The sequence below is a fragment of the Macaca nemestrina genome, chromosome 2 (genome assembly GCF_043159975.1).
Source record: "Macaca nemestrina isolate mMacNem1 chromosome 2, mMacNem.hap1, whole genome shotgun sequence".
NCBI classification, from domain to species: Eukaryota; Metazoa; Chordata; class Mammalia; order Primates; family Cercopithecidae; genus Macaca; species Macaca nemestrina.
This window is the reverse complement of record NC_092126.1, coordinates 172,783,872-172,806,987: the sequence shown is the minus strand read 5'-3', so window position 1 is coordinate 172,806,987 and position 23,116 is coordinate 172,783,872. Positions and strand designations below refer to the sequence as shown.

Here is a 23,116-nt window from a genome sequence, read left to right as displayed (position 1 = left end):
TGTTGCCTTCTATTCCAAGTGGGCTGAGAGTTTTGTCACCAATTGGATGTTTAATTTTGTCAAATGCTTTATCTGCAACTATTGATATGATCATGTGTTAATTCTGTTGTTAATGTGATTACACGCATTAATTTTAGTGTATTAAATAAATCTGGTGTTTCTAGTATCTTAAGATTTTCCCAGGATAAAGTTCACATGCTCATAATTATTATTCTTTTTATATATTGCTAGATTTGACTCACTAATACTTTGTTGAAGATTTTTCTATCAGTGTTCAAGAGGAATATTGATCTGTAGTTTTCATTTCTTATGCTATGTTTGATATTAAAGTAATGCTGATGTCACAAAGTAAGCTAAATATGTTTTCTCCTTTTCTAACTCTAAGACAGATTGTGAAGAATTGATGTTATTTTTTCCTTATTTAGTAGAGCTGACCAGTGAAACCATTTAGCTTGGAAATAATTTTTTGAAGGCTTTTACATATGTTTTACAATAGCTATAGGAAGACATATTATCTATCTTTTTAATTCAGTTTTGATATCTGCATCTTCAAATAAATTGGTCTATTTCATCTAAGCTGTAGATTTATGTGCATAAAGCTGCTCATAATTTCCTCTTTTTCTAACCTATTGGATCCATGATAATATTCCCTCTTTCATTCTTCATGTTGATCATTTGTGTTTTCTCATATTTTCTTGGTCAGTCTCACCAGAGGTTTGTCAATTTTATGAATTTTTTAAAAAAGGACCAGCTTTTGGTTATATAGATTTTATGTTTTCAATTTTATTGATTTCTGCTTTTATATTTGCTCTTTTCTGCATTCTGCTAGGAAGAAGCTTAAATTGTTGACTTGAGACATTTCTTTTCTCATATGAATTTTTAATGCTATAAATTTCACTCTATGCACAGCTTTACCTGATTCACATGAATTTTGATTGGTTATATTTTCAGTTTTATTCTGTTCAAAATTATTTCTAATTTCCCTTGAGATTTCCACTTTGACCCATTGATAGTTAGTAATGTTTTATTTAATTTTCTAGTATGTGGGGGGTTTGCCAGATATGATTCTGTTACTGTTTCTAGTTTAATTTGTTATAATCAGAAAGCATATTTTCAATAATTTCAATTATTTTAAATATAATGAGGTTTGCTTTGTAACTCATAATATGGACTATCTTAGTGATGAATGTTCCATCTGTGTTTGAACAGAATTTATTCTGCTATTGTGAGGTGGAGTGTTCCATAAATGTTAATTAGGTAAAGCTGGCTGGTGATGTCATTTAAGTCTTCCATATACACTTTGAGTTTTTTGTTTGTGTTTTTTTCAACTTTCTCTTCTCCTTTTATGTCCTGAATTTTAGACCTGTTGATATTGTCCCACAGATACCTGAGGCTCTGTTTCTCTCTCTCTCTCCAACCCTCTGACTCCTTGCCTTCCTTCTTCGGTTCCTCTCATTGTTTAGGCTGAATATTTTCTATTGCTATATCTTCAAGTTCACTAACCCCTTCCTCTCACATCTATTTTCTGCTATTGAGCCCTTCCAGTGATGTTTTAAATTTTTATTATTCTAGTTTTCTGTTCTAAAATTTTGTTTGAGTTTTTTGTTTGTTTTATTTTGTATTTTTTTGGTATGGCTTCTATTTCTTTGCTGAAAATTATATCTTTCCATTGTTTTTAAGAATGTTTGCCCTTACTTGTTGGAGCACAGTTAAATAACTACTTCAGAGGTTTCTTTCCTGATAATTCCAACCTTTGAGTCCTCTTGTAGTTGGTGCTTGTTAACTTTCTTTTGCCTGTTAGTTGCTCAGATTTTTCTTATTCTTTGTACATGAATAGTTGGGGGTTGTATCTGGGACATTTCAAATGTTATATCCTGAGGCACTGGATCCTATTTAAATCTTCTGTAGAACATTATTTTTTTGTTTTGTTTAACAGGCAGTAAATACATATCCTGGCCCATATTCTGTGGTTTATCTTTCCCATATAAATTTAATTTTCAAAGAATGTACAATCATATCTGGTTTGCCCAGTGTGTGAACTGCTCAGAGTTCAAACTGAAACCTAGACACTGGGCTTCACTGAAGTTCAGTTTTCAAAGTTTTTGTTGAGCTGATTCCATTTAGTTTCATGCCTGAACAACTTGGGAGTTGTCCAAGACTTAAATGCAGATTTAAATGGTCACTTTCTTTGGCTACTTGTTTTCCATTATCATTTCTCTGACTTTGGTTCCCAGGGTTTCCCCTTCCAGGTGTTCTTGTTAGAAATATGGAAAGTTAGCCTCCCCGCACTGATGCCAATGTTCTGGCCCTTATGAGTTCTGCCTCTTCAACACCAATGAGGAGTGGTAGCCGGTCCATCTTTTTACTGGCATTCTGAAGGGCAACAGGGCAGGGCAGTTTTACAGGGCTCAACCCTGTGGTGTTTGCTGCTGCGATGATAGCGGGAAGTAAGGAGGTCCTACCTCTTTGTTGCCACTTTCTTGGTGTAAGGCGAGGAGAGTTCACGGGGCTCCTCTCCTCAGGATTTGCCGCAGCATGCTGGGGGGAAGGAAGGGTGTTAAAAAATAAAAGAAATAAAAAATAAACAGGAAACTCACCACAAGATCATTCCTCCAGTTCTAAGATCTGTACCTAGTCCACTTGCTTTTATCTACCTTTAATTCTTATGTTAATTGCTTAATGTATTTTTTTTTTCTAAGGCTTTACTCCATTGTGTCTAGAATCAAAAGTCCCTTTTTATAAAATTCCTAAATGGTGGATAACAAAGAGAAAAGAAAAGAAACCTATAAAATAGGAATATGTGTATCAAGAAGAATAAATGATAGAATACGTCTGGCAAACTAAAGCACTAAAAATAGAGTAAAGTGTTAGAGAACAGGGAGGGGAACTTTTTGCCAGTCTTTAGATATCCTTCCATGTAACACTTCTCTCTTCACTCTAACCTACTGTTCCCTAAGGAATTAGGAGTGACTTAAAATAATCGGTGAGTTTGGAAGAAAAAGAAGGGAATATGCTGCTCAGCTACTTCTCCTCTCTTCTTTTCCCCATAAAGAAACTGTATTCTCAATTTCTCTAAGTCATATGATAAATTTAGAGACAACAGTCCTTCCTTACAGGAGAGGCATGTGTGGTGCAGCACTTACTGTGACTTAGGTAAGTCTCACTCATTCTGGAGTTCAGTACTAGGAAGCTTCCTTATAGATAGAAGCCACATTGTTCAATTTCAGTAAATTACATTGAATATCTTGATCTCCATATAATTTACTCCTTCATCTTATTTATTAGTTAGATACTCCAGTGAGAAAAAGGTGGGAAGTTGGGAGCAGTAAATTGCTGGGACTTCCTTAAGCCTCCAATATTCACTAATTTTAAAAGTTAATTAATTCATTGAAGTAACTCCCTTTTAATAACAAGGTAACATAGTTATTATGACTATAAGTCATGTTTCCTAACACCTTATTGTGAAGGTGTCTAATCCACCTTTTTCTCCCCGGTGCTTAACACATTACCAAGTACAATAAGCACATAATAAATAATCATAAATGTCCATACAATGAATAAATGGTTCAATAAATAAAAGAATTCCGATATACATCACGTTAGATGTAGCATTCAGAGAAACCATTCTTATTTTAATGGTAATGTTTCCTTCTCAGATAGTTCCTCCTCTCAATATGTGTAAGATATTTGAGAATATTTATTATTTACCTCAATTAAAAGAAGTATCAACTTATTTTACCCCTATAAAATTCCTCTGAGGTAGTGATATGGTTTGGCTGTGGCTCCCCGCAAATCTCAACTTGAATTGTAGCTCCCACAATTCCCATGTGTTGTGGGAGGGATCCAGTAGGAAGTAATTGAATCATGGGAGCGGGTCTTCCCTGTGCTGTTCTCGTAACAGTGAATAAGTCTCATGAGATCTGATGGTTTTATAAAGGGGAGTTTTCCTGAATAAGCTCTCTTCTCCTGTCTGCCACCATGTAAGACCTACTTTTTACCTTCTGCCATGATTGTGAGGCCTCCCCAGCTGCATGGAACTGTGAGTCCATTAAACCTCTTTCTTTTGTAAATTGACCAGTCTCAGGTATGTCTTTATCAGCAGCATGAAAACAGACTAATACAGGTAAGTATTATTATTATCTACATTTTACAAAAAAGGAAAATGATGACCAGAGAGAATAAGTGACTTGTCAACGGTCAGAGAGCTAGTGACAGATCTGTGATCGAAACTCCTGAACTTAGCTCTGGATTCTGTGGCTATATTGAACACACCATGTCACCTCTCAAAAGCCTTCCCAATAACTTGTTCATTAGGGTCAGCAACCCCACCTCTTTGTCTTCCAATCATGCATACCTTAAAATGTGGCCTGACCACATCAATTATACCATCTTTTTTCATGCTTCAAACAATCAGAGCTATCCAACCAAAGCTAGCACTCTCTTCACAAACTGTTAGTCTCCACCCAAAGGATTGGCCTAGCTATTTCGCACCATCATCAGCCTTGTTGCAAGCCTATTAAAAATCCTTTGTCTTCAGTTCTTGCCAATTAATAGGATAGTGATTTGAGGGCAAATAGCCAGTTGGAAAGGAATATTAATGTGTGTGTTTAATGCAGCGGTAAAGAAGTTATGGCACTTTACATGAAATATCTTGCATCTTTCTTTTTTTTTTAAATTATACTTTAGGTTCTGGGATACATGTGCAGAACATGCAGGTTTGTCACATAGTTATACATGTGCTGTGGTGGTTTGCTGCACCCATCAACCCGTCATCTACATTAGGTATTTCTCCTAATGCTATCCCTCCCCTTGCCCCCCCTACCCCCGATAGGCCCCAGTGTGTGATGTTCCCCTCCCTGTGCCCATATGTTCTCATTGTTTAACTTCCACTTATGAGTAAGAACATACAAACACCTTGCATCTTTCAATACTGTTTCTCTTGACTAAAATACCTGTCCAGGTACAATACAGACAGTTGTGATTTTTTTTCACCTGCCACCAAAGCCAAAAGAAAGGTGTAACAGGTTAAAACAAAGCCATTAATAGAAGTAACCCAATCTTAATGATCTGGTCCTTTCATAAATTAAATATGTGAGATCTAAATACATTTTGAATATTTCTTAGAGGAATTACGGAAAAAGTAAAAAACAAAATAATCTGGAAGCAAAATCTAGAAAAAATACTTCCTGTGGACCATAGACTTAGATAAGTGCTGACATTTTAAAGAAATTAATGTCCTATCATTCAAGTCCCACAGTATCCTATCATAGTGTGTGTATGTTGTCTGTTCCAGTAGTTCTCAGACTTTGTTGTACATTATAACACATTTAGGGAGGAGGGCAAAGAATGTTGTTAAAAACACTGGTTCTTGAAGCCTAGCCCAGATGTACTCAATAAGATTCTTTGAGGGTGGAACTCAAGCAAAAATATTTTTAAGAAGCTTCTCTGGTGATTCCAATGCTCACAAAGTTTGAGAAACATTGACTGTATACTTGACTTTCAGGGTTGAGAAATCCTGGAATAGACAAATGTTAAAGAAATTTCAATTAATTAATCTTTATAACATCTCTACTCTAACACTGGACTCTTATTCATATTAACATTGTGTTGATTTTCTACTATTAAAATGTTCATTTGAAGAAAAGTATAGTGTTGGTCCCCTAAAATAAAAATGTGTTTTCTCACATTCCTTCCTAGAAAAAAACAGCATATAAAATTATGATTCAAAGAGTCTAGTTCTGTCTGATATAGATAAATGTACTATTTTTTTTAGTGTGTGATATTCCAATCAGATATGCCTTTGTCTTTCCTACCAGTTACAAAATCACAGCCTATCTTGCTGATTTATTTTGTGGAACGTGGGTGTCTCTCTCTGTCTCTTTCTCTGTGTGTGTATGTGTGTGTGCGTGCACAAAGTTTTAAAATGTTTTATATTATATACATATATATGTGTATATATATAACACGTATGTGTGTATATACACGTGTATATATATTTTAAAATATTGGCAGCTAGACAATTAAAACGTTTTTCATATCATGTAGCCTTTGGCTTTTTACATATCATCTTCTAAACCTCAATCGGACAAAAAAATTGTATTAAAATCATTGGAGAAATGCTGAAAAATGTCATGTGCAATTGCTACAAAACATCTTTAATAGTTCTATTAATACTTGTCAGTCACCAAGTGTCCTTGATCTTCATGGATTTTAAATATAATTTTCAGTTCCTTGTTGAAGTCTTTTTTCAATACCTTCAGTATCTTCTACATAACTGCACATTTTCCATACTAATATCAAAATTCCTTTCCATTTGATTTGTCATCATATCCCTTCAAATGCTAAAGATGCTACTACAATTCACAAAATATTCAAATTCTAAATTTTCCTGTCAATCATTGAATCAAAACACTCACCTGAATGCTTTTTGGATAATTTTATTGTATGTTTATTTCTGCCAGGCAAACCATTTCAGAATGCCTAACAATAAATTACTACCTGTCTAAAGAAGTCATGCTGTTTGAAGGGTTTTCTAAGTCTAAGTCCTTAAAGCAAAATGTAACAGGTTCATTTAACGTTTCTTCTGAAAGAAGAGAAGCATATACACTGCAATACTAAACTGTTTATGTGGTCTATGTCATATTAGTGTTTCAAGACATCTTAGAATGACTTCTCTGAAAGCAAAGGTAGTCATTCGAAAACACAAATGGAACTTGGAATAGAAAAAGAATTAAACTTGAAGAAGAGAGAACACCGAGCTTCAAAATAACTCCTTTTGGAACACGCTTCCAAACACAATGTTAAGTGCATGCAATCAGTTACAGGTCATAGGTTAAAGAACTTGTGTTACTCACAAAAAATGTACAATTTTCAACCTTATGGACTGTCATCACCAAAGGAGATGAAATAAAAACTCCAAGTTTGTTTTCAATCCCTGCCTAGTGTCAGGGAGTAACCTTAGCAGTTAATGCAGTCGCACAATTTCTATGCCCTGGCAGCCTCAGAAGGTGTTGAAATTTAGGTTCTGTGATCAAGGCAATGCCTTTAATCCTGTACATGAAGTTGTCGAGACTCAATAAATTATCAGATACAAATCAGTAAATGGCAAGAAGGCTTAAATGACATTGATAGTCATATGATCCTGTTTCTGCCTCAGCTCTCCTAGGTAAATGCATCCACAGCTCCATTCTAAGAAGTGCTCACGTAAAGAGATAAAAATGCTTCTTTTATGTGTGTTTCTAATTCTTCAGGTCTAGCATTTTCCCTCGAGGTACCAGAGATTCCCCATCCTGACGACAGTGGTCAGATACAGAGTGCACATGACTTTTACAAATGCATCATCATTTAACTACCCTGGTTCTTCATCAGGAATCTAAATGATTAAACAAAAGAAAATTACTGAAGCCTATTAGATCAGTTAATACAACGGTGGAAAACAAATGACAAGAAAACTTCTCAGAGGTCAGTAAAGTGAGAGATCAAACACGATTAATTTTTTCTTCTGCCAGGGCAGATTCTGTCTGCTAAGTTAACATTCCATAAGAAAGAGACAAACATTGTCATGTTCAATTATAACTTGCCTTTGATAGTCTTCTTGGCATGGAAGAAAGCAAGCTGAAAGTGACAAATATATTTTGAGGAAGAAAATGTATTGTTTATGGTCTCTTTCCTGCTCCAAATCCTAGACAGAGAAAGGATATGGCTTTTGGGGAAGCTATCACTTGTATGCTATTGCCTCATTATACAAATCAATAGCAGTGCACTTGTGAATAAAACGGATGCAGGCAGAGACTAGGAAAAGCCACCTGGGCCAACTGGTATAGATTTCAGCAAACTGATTTTGCTGGGTTTCCACACAAAGCCCTAAAATAGATCCTTTAAAAGCCCATTTAAATGGCTCTCCTCTGGCAGAAGGGTCAAAGCTTCTGGCATTTGATTTGCTGATCACTGTTTTTGGCTGAGCTCTAACAGGCCTTGAAGGAATACTCCAGTGATTATTTATATTTCACCTGCAAGAGCTAAATAAACATTTACTAACTAAGAATGTCGATACATACTTTAGATATACATTTACCTATTATTTTCTTGTCTGCTTTCAATTTGGTGGGTCAGATTTCTGTCATAAGATTTTTCTGAGCCTCCAGTCTTCATGGAAAATGTTTAGTCACAGAAAGGGAAAAGCTAGATTTAGCAATGTGCACTCTATGATGTCTCAAAAGACCCATGGCGGCAGGTCCTTGGCTGCTTATAATATTCCCTTTCATTGACATCAGCAGGGCGAGGGGGTTTCCTAACTTCAGTTTTTAAATTGTTTACCCTCAGTTCTTCTTGTTAAATTATCTGTCAGCGAATGCCCCATCCCTTTATTCTATTCATGGCGCCTTTTATATCTAGTTGAAATCTCCACAGAAATATTTCCTCCCTTATAATGTGCTTCTTTCTGAAAAGATTTCCTACATACCACAATAGTCTGGTCACTTTTGGGAACTCAGAGGTGACTGAATTAAAAATTCCTTTAAATAGTGTCCAAAAAATGTAGAGCTCACTGTGGCAGACTGTATTATCCAAGACAGCCACAAGATCTCCCGTCCCACACGCTCTTCTAACAATGTGACAGATATGGTTTGACTCTGTGTCCTGACCCAAATCTCATCTTGAACTGTACTCCCATAATTCCTACATGTTGTGAGAGGGGCCCGGTGGGAGATAATTTGAATCATGGGGGCAGTTTCCCCCATACTGTTCTCCTGGTAGTGAATAAGTCTCATGAGGTCTGATGGTTTTATCAGGGGTTTCCGCTTTTGCATCCCTCTCATTTTTTCTCTTGCTGCCACCATGTTAGAAGTGCCTTTTGCCTCTTGCCATAATTCTGAGGCCTCCCCAGCTATGTGGAACTGTAAGTCCAATTAAACTTCTCTTCCTTCCGAGTCTCGGGTATGTCTTTTTCAGCAGCATGAAAACAGACTAATACAGTGACACCGACAGTCATCCCATAGAGATAAGGGCTGGAGTGATAGGGGAGAGGTTCCCCTTCAAGCTAGGTGGCCTGTGACTATAGCAGAATTGAGTCTAGGTGCTTTCTAAGACTAGATCATAAAATCTAGCTTACACCTGTTTCTCTTGGGAAGCTCATCCTTGGAACACTGCCACCATGCTGTGAGAGGAAGCCAAGCAGTCCGCAGAGGCCCATGTAGACAGGAACTGAGGCCCCTGGCCTACAGCCCAGCTTTGCTCCCAGCCAACAGCAAGCACTAACTTGCCAATTATGTGACTCTGCCATCTTGAAAGTGAAACCTGCAGTCAAAATTCTAACCACCTTAGCTGATGCTACATGGAGCACAGATAAGTCTTTTCAAACAAATTGAAGAGTCATATGTTAAATAAATGATTGTCATGGTTTTAAGCTACTAATTTTTAAGGTGGATTGCTGTGTAGTACTTAAACAAAAATTAATAAATGGATATTTTAACTGTGATATATTTTCATATTTGTGCCTGTGCATGTATGTTTGTCTGTCTGTCTGTGCACCTGTGTGCATTTTAAAGCAAAGTACTGAGAGGACTAAAAAGAGGACTGCGTTACTTCTTCTTAATCACTGAATATAGTAGTTCTGAATTTATTTTCTAAAATCAGCCCAATGCTGATCTCATTCAATCCCATTTAACTGATGAGTAATTCATACTCAATCTCTTTGGGGGATCTCCCCCAATGTGTCACAATCAGAGTTGTCTTCAATGCCAAAGACTGCAAAAGCTGTCTTTGGATGAAATAAATTGTTGTTTCTATGAGTGATATATCTAATTGTATACATACTGGAATTCTTTTCTTCACTGAATCATTTACTCATTCACTTAACAGACATTTACTGAAACGCTGTTATGTACTTATTGTGGTTGACACTATGCTAAGCACTGGGTATGAATAGGTGAGCTGGACTCCTTCACAATTAGGTATTAAGAACATGCTCCATAAGGCCCAGTGTGGTGGCGCGTGCCTATAATCTTAGCACTTTGGGAGGCCAAAGTAGGCAGATCACTTGAGCCCAGCAGTTTGAGACCAGCCTGGGCAACACGGTGAGACATGGTTTCTACAAAAAATAGAAAAATTAGTCCCAGCTACACAAGAGGCCGAGGTGGGAAGATCACCTGAGCCTGGGGAGGTCGAGGTTGCAGTGAGCCAAAATTGCACACTACAGGCCAACCTGGGAGATAGAGTGGCATCCCATCTCAAAAAAACAACAACCACAACAACAAAAAAACATGTCCTATGGTCATAAAATAACTGGAGTTCTGCTTACTGAGATAACTTATGTTTTACCACATAGAATCCCTTTAGGTTTGTTGATTCTACCATCTCTGAGCCATGTTCAGAATATTTAGTGACTCTGGGAGCCCCTACATTTAGGGTCAGTCTTCTCATGTACTTCATGCAACCTTCCCCTTGGAGAACTTACAACCTCTCCTCACACAAATAAGTATTTTTTAAAAAAAAATCTTGCCCGTATGATGATAACAGATGAATATTTGTTGAGCTTACACTCTTTATGCTAATCTCCATTCTAAGTTTTAAAAATGTGTTATTATCTCATTTAATTCTCACCAAAGCCCTGTAAAATAGGTATAACTATTCCTATTTTTCAGACGAGCAAACTAAAGCATGGAAAAGGTAATTCTGTTTAAGGTAGATATTAAGTGATAAAGCCAGGAATTGGACCCAGAAACTATCTGCAGATGCATTCTCAAATACTAAGCTATACTGCTCTGTTGTCTTATGGAAGAATAAATATTTGGAACTTTCCAACAAATGTATCACATTTAATTTTTATGTTTCATTTGACTAATGTAAAATGTAAAACCATAAGTCAAGAGATTATAATTTTCCAGTCTTAAAAATACAAAATACTCCTTTAGTTTTATCCACTATTCTTACAAAAATATATTAGTTACAAGCAAGTGGTGAAAAAGAGGCAATCATCTAGGTCACATGCAGTGAAAGGCAGCTAACCAAATGACATATTCCTAGAGGTCAGTATTGAATCTAGGTCTATGCCCTTGCACATCTCTTACAGTCGTTCCTTCTTGAGCTTACTAACTTGGGCAATGTTATCTTCTTAGAGAAGATTGAGAATCTACAGTGGCTCCTTTTCACCTATAAAATCAAAGCCAAGTAGGGAATTCAAGTATCCGATTCAACTGGCCCGTAACTTATTCCTTATTACTCCCACTACACATTTCTATGCTATTGCATGCCTTCAATATATGACGGAAATTGCTACATCTGTACATAATGCTCTTCATCTACATTATTTGCTTTCATGTCCTTTAATATTGTCCACCCTATTTTCATTTGGAAGGGACCTCTCCACCAAAACCATTTCATGGCCAGCACTCCATAGACCTTCCTCTTTTTCAGATAAAAGTCCTGGGCCCTCTCTTTATTCCAGCCTTTGTGAATGCCTTTAAACCATTTCTGCCTGTATTCAGACCCTAACTTTCTAGCTCTCTCTTCTGCTCCTGACCCATCTTTTGGACTGCCTACTCTTAGGCATAATGACCTGTCCATAATGGTTTCACAATTTCTATGAGCTTTATGTCCTGGATCTGGTTTACAGTTGTGCTTTGGTTTGACCAGCCTCCAAAACAACTCTACCCAGTAAAGTGGTTTTATCCTCTTTGCATGTGGGATTGGATAAATCTATACCATATTCTTTTCCCTCAAGGTCCAGCTCGAAAGTTACCTATTCAGAGAAACCATCCTATATATTCTACCTTGCAATAATCCTTCCTTTTCAAGACATTCCATCAGTTCTTACTTACTCACATTGTATAACATTCTCTTGAGCTCCTTTGGATACCTTTGTGGTTGTTCAGTGGGCATTATGTAAGTGCTTGTCTTATTTTCTCTGAACACATTGTGTATTATTTAACAGCACAGACATGTTCTTCTACTTTTTATTTATGCTTACTTTCCTTGACTTTGAGATAAAATAGCTTCAGTTTAGGCACAGATGTTCCATAACTGCCTCTTGAGTGGAACAGAATAAAATTCCAGATCATAAAACTTTAACGGTCCCTTACATAGTCAGTCTTGGTGTAAAATCCAACAGGTGGACAGAAGAAATGAAAAAGGGGAATATTAGAATAGAGGGGAGCTTTTCCAATGAAAATTTCTTCAAAATTCTAATATATCTTAGAGGTCCTTCTATCCTCATTTCATTAATAGTCATTGCCATACTGCAAGTATTGCTATTAATAGAATAGATCCTATCATTCAAGAGGGTTGAAGCAGAACAAATAACCATTAGATTATGACAGCCATTGAATAAACTATCTTTACAATTAAGTCTTTTTAGAAAATAATAATGACAGCCAGGTGCGGTGGCTCACGCCTGTAATCCCAGCACTTTGCAAGGCTGAGGTGGGTGGATCACGAGGTCAGGAAATCAAGACCATCCTGGCTAACATGGTGAAACCCTGTCTCTACTGAAGTACAAAAAATTAGCCGGGCATGGTGGCAGGCACCTGTAGTCCCAGCTACTCTGGAGGCTGAGGCAGGAGAATGGCATGAACCCGGAAGGCGGAGCTTGCAGTGAGCAGAGATCACGCCACTGCACTCCAGCCTGGGTGATAGAGCAAGACTGCGCCTCAAAAAAAATGAAAACAAAGGCCCAACTAATATGGATTTCACAGGTTGCAACAATAAAGGGTTTTTGGCTTGTCTAATTCTGGGGTAAAATATTTTTCTAGATACACACAAATTGGGAATAAACACATATTAAATCTATTTGCCTGCACATTATTTCCCGAGATACAAATTTCCTTTCCTTTCAAATAAGAATTTACATGAGTAGCTCACCCTTCTGTAGCACTTAGTAGAGTTAACGTTTTGCTTTATAGGAATTCAATAGACATTATAATGGCAAAAGCTTTCTACTATAAAACAGTCACTAGGTTCTTTCAGAGATATTATCTCATCCAATCCTCAGAAAAACCACCTGATATGTTAATACCCTCCTTTTTTTAGAGGAGGAAACTAGAGATAAATGAGTTTAAATAAATAGCCAAAGTTACAGAGTAGTAAATGGCAAAACTAGGAGCTAATATCTGTTTTTTAAGTCCAGACTTAGGCAGATATTTCACAAGTACTTATTATATAATTGCAAAATATTTAGGGTTTGATAATTTATATAATTGGATTTAGACCTTTACTTCATAATTTTAACTTTAAAATGAGACTACGTTTTAAATTAAGGTGAATGGTAGCTTTTAGAGAAGAGGTTACATGATTACTATTCTATTTTTTAATCTATTATTGTTTGTATATAAATTTTAGCTAGAGATGATTTTTGAGCATCGTTGGCCAAGAAGTTTTGGTACTACATACTGGTTGAAATGTGTGTGTGTTTTTTAAAACTTTTCAAGGCATTTTAATTATTTCTTCCAAATAAAAGGAGAAGTATAAAGGAATATTTCTCACAGTAGTTATTAAAAATCTCAATTGCTGTTTCATCACTCTTCTGTGAATGGATCTTTTGTGTCAGCCACCAGAAGAGTTACCATCATAAGGATCCAGTACTGAGTACTTTCACAGGCATTCTAAAATCAGAATGGTGATTACAACTAGAAAACAAGTGAAGTTCACGTTAGAAGTCATTTGTAATAGAATAGCAGAATGTTGAATTCATTTAAAATTATGGAATTTGTGTAAACAATGTTGTCATTTGTTTTGAAGTTTATCTTTTTATGTAGAATATTGAAACTCCTATTAAAACAGCCATCATGGCCCTGTCACCAACTGCAGGAGTAACTCTAAGGCACAAGGTGTTGTGGGATGGGAGAACCAAGGATCATAGTCAAAGCCCTTCTCTAGATGAGCACTGTGAACCGGGAGGGTGATAACTATATCTGTGTCTGAGACAGTCCATCACAAAGGTTCCAGGCTGGGGGCAGTGCTATAATTCTTTATAGCTGTCAGAAAATAGTTCAAGAAATCTGCACCAATCTGCTCTCCCACATACAACAGCACTTGTCCTCGTGTCTTGAATCTGCAAAAATGAAGAACCAAATCCCTTGATCACACAGCCAAGTGGTTTGAATCTTCCAGTTCTGTTGTTCTTTTCTTCTGCTTGAAAAAGGCCTTGTCAAATCAGAATGAAAAGAATGTTTTGAAGCGTGAGAAAATTCAAATTTCCTATGTAAAGCCTGGAGTTCATTAGCAGGAGTATACTTACTCATTTCAAGGGTCACTGGGTTATGGTGAAGAGCCTGTCTTTCTGCTACCCAAGTCTCAAACTCTTCACCTGAAAACAGTTTAGAAATGCCTTTAAGTCCATTAGCTTTCCATGGAGCCTAATTCAACTTTGTTGTGCCTTGTCTTGTGACCGTGTCAAGTCAAAGACCCTGCTTTGATTATGTGCTATTCCTTTTTCCTTAATCACTTTTCAGTTAAGTAATTGTCTCAATTTAATTGGTTGTAATGATTAAAAGTTTATTTATATTACACTGAAGTTTTCTTTTTTCAATCCCTTAGGTTCTACTTTATTATTTACAGCTCAATACAGAAATGCTACCCAAAGAAATAGTCTTTTTAATTGGACTTTTTAAAAATTAGACTCTTTTTATTGTATATGTGCTAAAGCTAAAATCTAAATTCTGGCAAATAAGAGAAATTATTTATTCTTAATATTACAGTTAGACTTGCAACAGGCATTTTATATTATAATACTGAGAGGTACAATGTAACAAGTATTGGCTTCAGAGACTAACAGACCTAGGTTTGGATTCTGTATCAAGACTTGCCAGTCCTGGGACCTTTCTGAACTTAAACTATCATTCCAACCCTATGCAGATTGCCTGAAGATGACTGATGTGTGAATAAGCACAAGATTTAATCTAATGGTAGCTATTATTTGTTTTAGCTTTGTCACTAACCAACTATGTCACTTTGAGAGAGCTATTCAATTTCTCTGCTTCAGGTTCCTCCGATAAATAAGAGGAAAGGACTAGATACTTTCTACTATTTCTGTCAAAATTCAGGTAATAAGTAAACCCTTTTTATTGGTTTATTTGGGGGGTATAATTTTACATTAGTCAGGGTTTTTTCATGTTAAAATTTTCCCAGCGAGTAATAAAGGCATTAGTTGGAATTTGGACACTAATATGAGAATAAGTTGACAAAAACAAAATGGTCAGTAGGAAATGTTTTGATACTGAACGTTAGGACAAGAACCCAGAGCAAAAAAATCGCATTTACAAGACAAAAGCACAAAACTAGTAGTTCGATAATTTGGTTTAAAAACTTGTATTATAATTCTTTTTCAGACTAAACAAGTAATCTAGAAAAATTGCTGGAAAACTTTTATTGACCTGTTTAATCTCAGCTTAATCAACCTGTAGCAATGAGTACAGCAACATCTGATATCTACCTAGTTCTCTAAGTTCCCCTGAGGATAAAAAAGAGAACTAAATACATTAAATACGATCACTTCTATACTTGTCAATTATGTTTGTTTATAATACATGTGCAAAACTGTTTATCTGCTTTGCAGGGGAAACAGTTTTTTTAAATGACTCATAAGCTCTATCATCAATAGTAGTAAGTTTTATTTTTAAATTTGTTTTTACTTTGAAACAGCTACACTATTTTTCTAAGTATATTTTTTAAAAGCAGCTTTATTAAGTCATAAATCATGTTTAGTAATTCAAACCATAAAGACAGCAACACAAAATTTGAAACACAGAAACATACACTTTCCCATTTACAAACTGCATCAGAGGAGATATAAACACCCTTTCTCTTGTTTGTGAGTAAAAGGTCAAGACACAGAGCAGAAAAATTTCAAAACTAAGTGCTTATATAGATCTTTCCTTATTTTAAACCTATGTACCAAATTTGTAGCAAATAACTTTTATGTGAAAATCAGTATTGTAGATGGGGCTGAAGATATGGCTAACTAGGTTCCCACTAATAGTTTTTCTATGATAGAACAACTAACCTGAAACATATATTATGATAAATAATAACAATAATAAAATATAATAGCAACACTAATATCTGCATTCTGGTGAGCTTTTAATAACAGGCTGTATGACTCAGGACTTTCGTACATTATGCCTCACCTGGGAGTGTGCTTCTTGTATTAAATGGAGAAAATATGTATGTAAATATAGATAGTTTGGATAATTTGAAATTTTATGTAATAAAACCCATTTATCATGGTCAATTAACTCAAGAAAACTCAATACTGTTTAAAATGAGAAACCAACCACTTTTTAGACAACTAAAAGTATCAAAGTATGACTGACTTTAGAAAGGTGTCCTATTTTACTCTAAGTACTATGACATTTTGCAAAATTTCTCTAATTCTAATTTGAAATCCTCACCAAACCATGAAATTTTTTCAAATGTGGTTGTAACCTGTTACCTGCAAAGCATCCTTGAGGATATTTGCCACCACTCTTGTAACTCATTCTATTCCCTACCCAACTACAGCAACACAACCTTTGAAACCTGGAAACATATACTTTCTCCTTTACAAATGCATCAGACGAGATGTAAACTCCCCTTCTCTTGGTTGTGAGTAAGGAGTCAAGACACATGGGAGCAGAAAAGTTTCAAAACTAAGTGCTTGTGTAGATCTTTCCTTATCTGAACCCTGTATTCTTCCAACAGTACAAAGCCTTGTTCCAGGCATGAAAAGAACCAACATACTGGTCACATTTCCAATTTTCGTATAGTAATCATCAGAGTCAGTGCTAAGGTAAAAAGAAAATAAGTTATATTATTTCTTTCTTATGCAGATACTTTGCACATTTATTTATATTTGCATTTTTATTTATTATTCTTACATGAATTGGGAAACTGGGACAATTAGGAAATAACAACAAGTAATAAAGCTACAGGGAAACTCCTCAACTCTTCTTAAACATACTCCCTCAAAAGAAGGTGTAAGATTAATTTAAACTCTTACATCCTGGGAAAAGGATTAACCTAGCATACCAGAACAAGAGGGAAATGAAATGATCTTGAACTTTTCTTAAAGAACTTATCTTCTTTAGGATTCTCAGAAGAACTCAGGATTCTGTGAAAGTCTGACTACAGAATGACAAAGAAGAAACATTACCTTGTGTGACTATGCTTTCAATACAGATGGCTACAGAACACCAAAGGTACATTTCAGAAGGGAGAGCTAGGTACCTTACTACCAAGTGACAAAAAAGAAACCAAATATTGGTTAGAGATGGAGGAAGTGATAGCTGTGTAGCAACCAGGACATCCTGAGGCTTATGCAAGTTAGAAAGTGGCAGAATTGGCCGGGCGCGGTGGCTCATGCCTGTAATCCCAGCACTTTGGGAGGCCGAGGCGGGCAGATCCTGAGGTCAAGAGATAGAGACCATTCTGGCCAACATGGTGAAACCCCCTCTCTACTAAAAGTACAAAAATTAGCTGGGTGTGGTGGCACTCACCTGTAGTCCCAGCTACTCAGGAGGCTGAGGCAGGAGAATTGCTTGAACCTGGGAGGCGGAGCTTGCAGTCAGCCAAGATCATACACTGTACTCCAGCCTGGGCAACAGAGCGAGACTCCGTCTCAAAAAAAAAAAAAAAGTGGCAGAATTTCAACAAAATAGTGAAGAAGAATACAAAATGAATCTGTAGTCCAAGGTAAAAGAAAATGAAAGGAGTTGGACATGAAAGGTCTCCATTTGGTTGTTGGTATCAGGAAACACTACCGAAAATGATGAAATTGTATCACTTCAATCCTGAGTGAAATACACATGAATTTTGGGAACAACTTTCTCCAGAGAGAATCACACCTTCAACCTAATGGGAAGGAAGTAGGAAGTAATTCCACCACTGAGTAAAAGCTGAAAGCCTCAAAGTTTTACTTTGCTTTTACTGTGGGTTTTGGCTTGAGGATCTCAGCATAAAAGCAGTGCTCTATCTCTTTGACAGGCAAAAACTCAACTAAGAGGAACAATGACATACAGAGAGAACCATAAAACTAAACACAAAGGAAAGCTCTATCAATTTCAAGTGGCTACACGTTTTGCTGAGGCTCAACTCTGATTTTGCCTGGCCAGGTCTCAGGACCTCAGCATCACCCCCTGCCTCAGCCTGGTTGTTACCCTTTCTTCTGGGTGCCTTCTGCTTCTAGACCTTGAGAAGGTCTGGCAGACACAGCTTAGGAAACTGCCAAAGCAGAGCGGTGGTTATGCCGAGGATGTCACTGCAGGAGAAGAGGGCCTGGGCTTCTGAGCCACTAAGAGCTCTCAGGACTCGATCTGACATTCCTGATGCATCACACTGGAACCCTCTTCCTGCAGACACTGTAATCTGTCCTGTAAGTAAAATAAATAAGTTCAAAGCCCTCAAAGACAACAACCATGTGCAAAAAGGAAAAAGGACATGACTCTCTGAGCCAAGTCTTTTTTTTTTTTTTTTTTTGAGATGGAGTCTCGCTCTGTCACCCAGGCTGGAGTGCAGTGGCGCAGTCTTGGCTCACTGCAAGCTCCGCCTCCCAGGTTCACGCCATTCTCCTGCCTCAGCCTCCTGAGTAGCTGGCACTACAGGCGCCCGCCACCACGCCCGGCTAATTTTTTTGTATTTTTAGTAGAGACAGAGTTTCACCATGTTAGCCAGGATGGTCTCAATCTCCTGACCTCGTGATCTACCCGCCTCGGCCTCCCAAAGTGCTGGCATTACAGGCATGAGCTACCGTGCCAGGCCACCAATTCTTGTATGTTCTATCTGGGACCAATGATTCCAGTTTGTTTCTCAAGCTCCTTACCCCCAATTCTTCCTACTCCAGGTGAAGAGCTGTCATTATTTTTCCTATGGAAGAGTGACAATCCCAGGATTTTGCCACCCCTACTTCATGGAGAAGGTCAGGATTATCTTCCTGGGCACTGAGTAGAGTTGGCTTTTTGTCTACAGCCTCATCTTCTTCACTTTGTAGTGGTGTTGAAGGTGTTGGAGGAACAGGGGGGCAGTGGGCCTCCATTTTCTCCTTCCTCCTTTTTGTCCTTGTGGCCTTCTTATGATGCCTATACTTTTCGGGGAGTGGGTCTAGATTTCTCCTCTGGACTGGAAGCATGGTGGGATTTGTGAAACCTCAGCCACATGACTCCCAGGTGTCCCCTCCAATGGCTTTTTTGATGATTTCACACTTCTTTTCAGAGGGTCATTTTCCCATAGATAAAATCTCTCTTCTGCATCCGGAGCTTCTGTTGATGTGCTCAAGTCATCGAGAACATGTCTTGGGATAGAGATTGGAGATTCCCTATCTCTGTCATTGATGGATTTTTTTGACTGACTATGGTGACCCCAGCCAACTTTGCAGGAACAAGGAGCTCACAAGGACCAAGAGTCAAATGCTGAAGGAAGTAGGAAGTACAGTGAATCTTGCAAGTGATGTATCCTTAGCTATCATAGATACAAAAGACGTACCGATCTCAGATTTCTCCTCTGGACTTACTAAAGGAGTTCAATTACTTCCAGAAATAGAGTCCTCAGGTTGTTCTTCTTGGCCGAAGAGATCTCACATTTCCTAAAAAGAGAGTCATTGAAGTACTTACTCCATGGACAATGGAGTCCCTTCTAGTCACACATAACCACAGTTCACAAAAACTCTACCAAACATCATAAATTCCTGGGTAGTAATATATTTAACAACTTATCAGAATGTGTATCAGAATTATCCAGGGTGTTTGTGAAAATACTCATTTATAAGCAGTACCCCAGACCTACTTGGAATCTTGAAAGCTGGATGTAAGGAATTTGCATTTTTTTTCCTACTAATTCAGGTGATTTTTATGCATCCTAAAATTTGAAAACTACTGCTTTACAGGGACACTGAATCCAGTATTTTACAGGGCTATGAAGATGACTGTAAAAAAATACAAAATCTCACTCTCCCCTACAGATATTTCCCTAATCATGTCAGTCCATAAAGATATTTCTCCTCTAAAATCTTTTAAACATTATCACTTAATTTGGTATGTTATCCCTTATTACCTTCTATTTTAATTTAAGTTTGAAACCTTGTAGTTATATCTTCTAACCAGATTATAAGTTTCTCAAAGGCAGGGATGCTCTTAGACTTTGTGTTCCACTCTGGTATTAGGAGCTTAGTAAATTGAATGAATAAAAATATGAATAGGTTTATGTCCCAGTATAAAATGACTGACGTGAGATGACACTGCTCTGTAAGAAGAGTTCTAGAGTAACAATGTAAAGAGGACATGAGCCCTGGGAACAACCTAGTCCAACTCCCAAATTTTACAAATGGGAAAGATGAGGCTCAAGTGATAGAGTGACTTGCCTAAAGATGAGGTTGGTAAACCTTTTCTGTAAAGGGCCAGACAGTAAATATTGGAGGTTCTGTGGGCCATATGGTATTATCAGAAGTATTCATCTCAGTATTATAGCAAGAAAGCATTCGTAAACAATGAGTAAACAAATAGTCATAGCTGTGCGCCAATAAAACTTTATTTTCCCAAACAGATGGTGGTCAAGATTTGGCCTGCAGGCTATAGTTTGACAACCTCTGGCCTAAAGTCCTACAACTAGTTAGCCACAAAATTGAGATCAGAAGGCAAGTCACCTAACTCCCAGCAAGTTCTCTTTCTACAAAAGAGCAGAAGACTAGAATGAGAAAGAATGTTTCTTCAATGAAAAGAAGGGCTGTCAAAGAAGAGGTCAAAATATGCCTGGGCAAATAATACTTCTATGCTCTCTGATGATCCTTAGTCATTTAAACAACTAGTTAGCTAAATTCTGAAATTGGACAATTTTCAAACAAATTCATAGATTGGCCTTTAAAAGGATGAGGGAGGGGAGTTAGGCTCCACATTTTCTATCATACTTGCCTAGAAAACCATGCTATTTAGTCTCTTTTTAAGCAATAGAAAAACCTACAGATAGATAATGGAAAATACTTTCTTTGCTCATCTTTCAAAATTACTGTGACCTGTGAATATGGCTCCACATTGCAGAGTCCAGGGATCAAAGTTTCAAGTAACTATCAGAGAAACATGAAAACAGAGATATGATTCCTAGGTTATCAAAGAAGCTAAAACTTTACTTCCTAAACCAAGATGCTCTTTAATAACAAAAGTCATCAGAGTATTAAAGATTAAGTTGCCCAAAGTCTTGAGAGTATTTTTAAATTTGGGAATTTCTGAGAACTTTGAAGTCCACCTTGAACTTTCTGTTCTATTTTTACTCCACCTCTAATGTGTTCCTCACCTCATGCCATTAATTTGCCTTCACATAGTAAATGCTGAACAAATATTTGTTGACTTATAAATTGAAGGATTAGTGAATAAATGAACCAAATGCTTTGAGAAAGTTCCTTGGCTTGTGGCTATAGAGAATAAAGCAGGCCTGGCAATTTCTGCCAGAGGATGATATTCAGTGCTTTTTTGTTACCCTTCAGTGAAGCCAACAGTGCCTTCATATCGCAAATATCAATGAAAGTTTCATGAATGAATTAATACATTTGATGTAGGCCACTTCAGTTATAATTACCTGCCACAAAACATGGTATCAAAAGACCGAATTTATTTACTAATATATTAACATGAAATTCTTTATATTAGTAATTGGGTTTAGTTTAACACTGTGAGGAAAGTTTGGTAAAATCTCTGAGAGGGAAAAAGGCCCATGTAATATGAGAGAATGCTGGCCCACCTTCTCTCTGTTCCCTCTATAAAGAGCAACTATAAGAGCGTCAACCACAGAAGCCCCCAAAGAGGTGGAGATAGGACTAAAAAGGGAGTCAACATAACAAATTCAAGCTTCAAAAAGTCAACCTGGCTTCTCCATCAGCTTAGCAATAGCCCTGAGTTAGGCCTGCATCATGCTTCAAGCGTACTTTTACAAGGTTCTACTCTGAGTCTGGCCTCTGTTCTCTGGAATCCACCCTCCATAAAAGAGCTAGAATGTATCTTTCTAAAAGAAATCTGATCATGTGACTCCTCTGACTAAAGCTCTGCTCCCTGCAGGTCCTTGATGATCTGATTCCATGCCATCTGTCCAACTTCAACTCTACCACTCACCCTCAGGTATCTTATGCTGCTGCAGAAACAGACAGCTTGCCATTTCCTGAGAGCACCATACTTCTTTAAACATTCATCCTTTTACCTGCCATGTCCTTGCCCCGCTTCACTACCTGGCCTACCTATATTAGCATTTCTAATAAAACTTAGCTGACTTCTTCAGGCAGAAAAAAACTGATTTATATTCTTGCATAACATTCTGTCCCTAAAGATACCATTCGACTGAATTATAATAAGGTGTTTAAATATCTATCACCTTCATAAGGCCTGGAGTTCCCTGAGGGCAGGAACTCTCTAATTACTTGATCCCTAGCATCTCCACGGTGCTTGGCACCAGGAGGGCATTCAGTCAATGTTTGTGGACTTCAAAATGCAAATTTTTATAGACTGCCTCCCAGAACCTGGGCTCTAGGGACGAATTCTCCCCTTTATCTGGGCCTCTTTCTGAGGAGGACAAAGCTGAATAGGTCTGGTTAGGTACTCAGAAAAGAGCTGCTCAGGTAGTGGCTAACACCACTCAGTCCAATTCTATCCTAGAAGCATTATTCTACCCACCTACCTATTAGAATCATATGAATAAGGAATGCTGCCTAAGGAGGTCCTTTGGTCATTCAGACCCCTGGCTCCCCTGCAGGTCCACTTCCTTCCTGCCTTACCAGATTTCTCTGTATTCCTGGTAGACTCTCAGCATGCTATGGCCATCCCTACCTCCCTATGCTGGTCCATGTGGAGCCTCCCTGAAATCTCAATGATCCCTGGGTTTTCAGTTTTTAACCCAGAATCAGCTATCTCATCCCCAGAGAACACACACCCATTGTTGGGTGTCCCTATCCTGAGGAACCTCTTCCCCAAGGACTAGATGTACTGACATGCAAGGATGCTATTCAAACCACATGGATCTTTTACCTGACAAGATGCAAAAGAGGTTTGTACTACATGAATCTCGCTGAGTCTGGAGCACATAATTTCCCTGGATTTCACACATTAGAAATAATTGGGTGTATAAAACATATGAATTCACATCATAATCTGAGTCCATTTGTCTCCCCAAACCTGTT

General features: G+C 37.4%; 1 long non-coding RNA gene across 2 annotated transcripts; it reads right to left on the bottom strand.

The window, feature by feature from the left end:
• Positions 1 to 2,464: 2,464 nt before the first annotated feature.
• LOC139362068 (uncharacterized) lies at positions 2,465 to 18,333 on the bottom strand. 2 transcript variants are annotated; one of them, XR_011620367.1, is made up of 4 exons: positions 17,466 to 18,333; positions 16,424 to 16,754; positions 14,231 to 14,299; positions 2,465 to 2,538 (listed from the first exon to the last, which is right to left on the bottom strand). It is a non-coding gene; the product is annotated as an uncharacterized lncRNA (long non-coding RNA). The 2 variants fall into 2 exon arrangements; XR_011620366.1 differs by lacking the exon at positions 2,465 to 2,538 and adding an exon at positions 14,020 to 14,136.
• Positions 18,334 to 23,116: the final 4,783 nt, after the last annotated feature.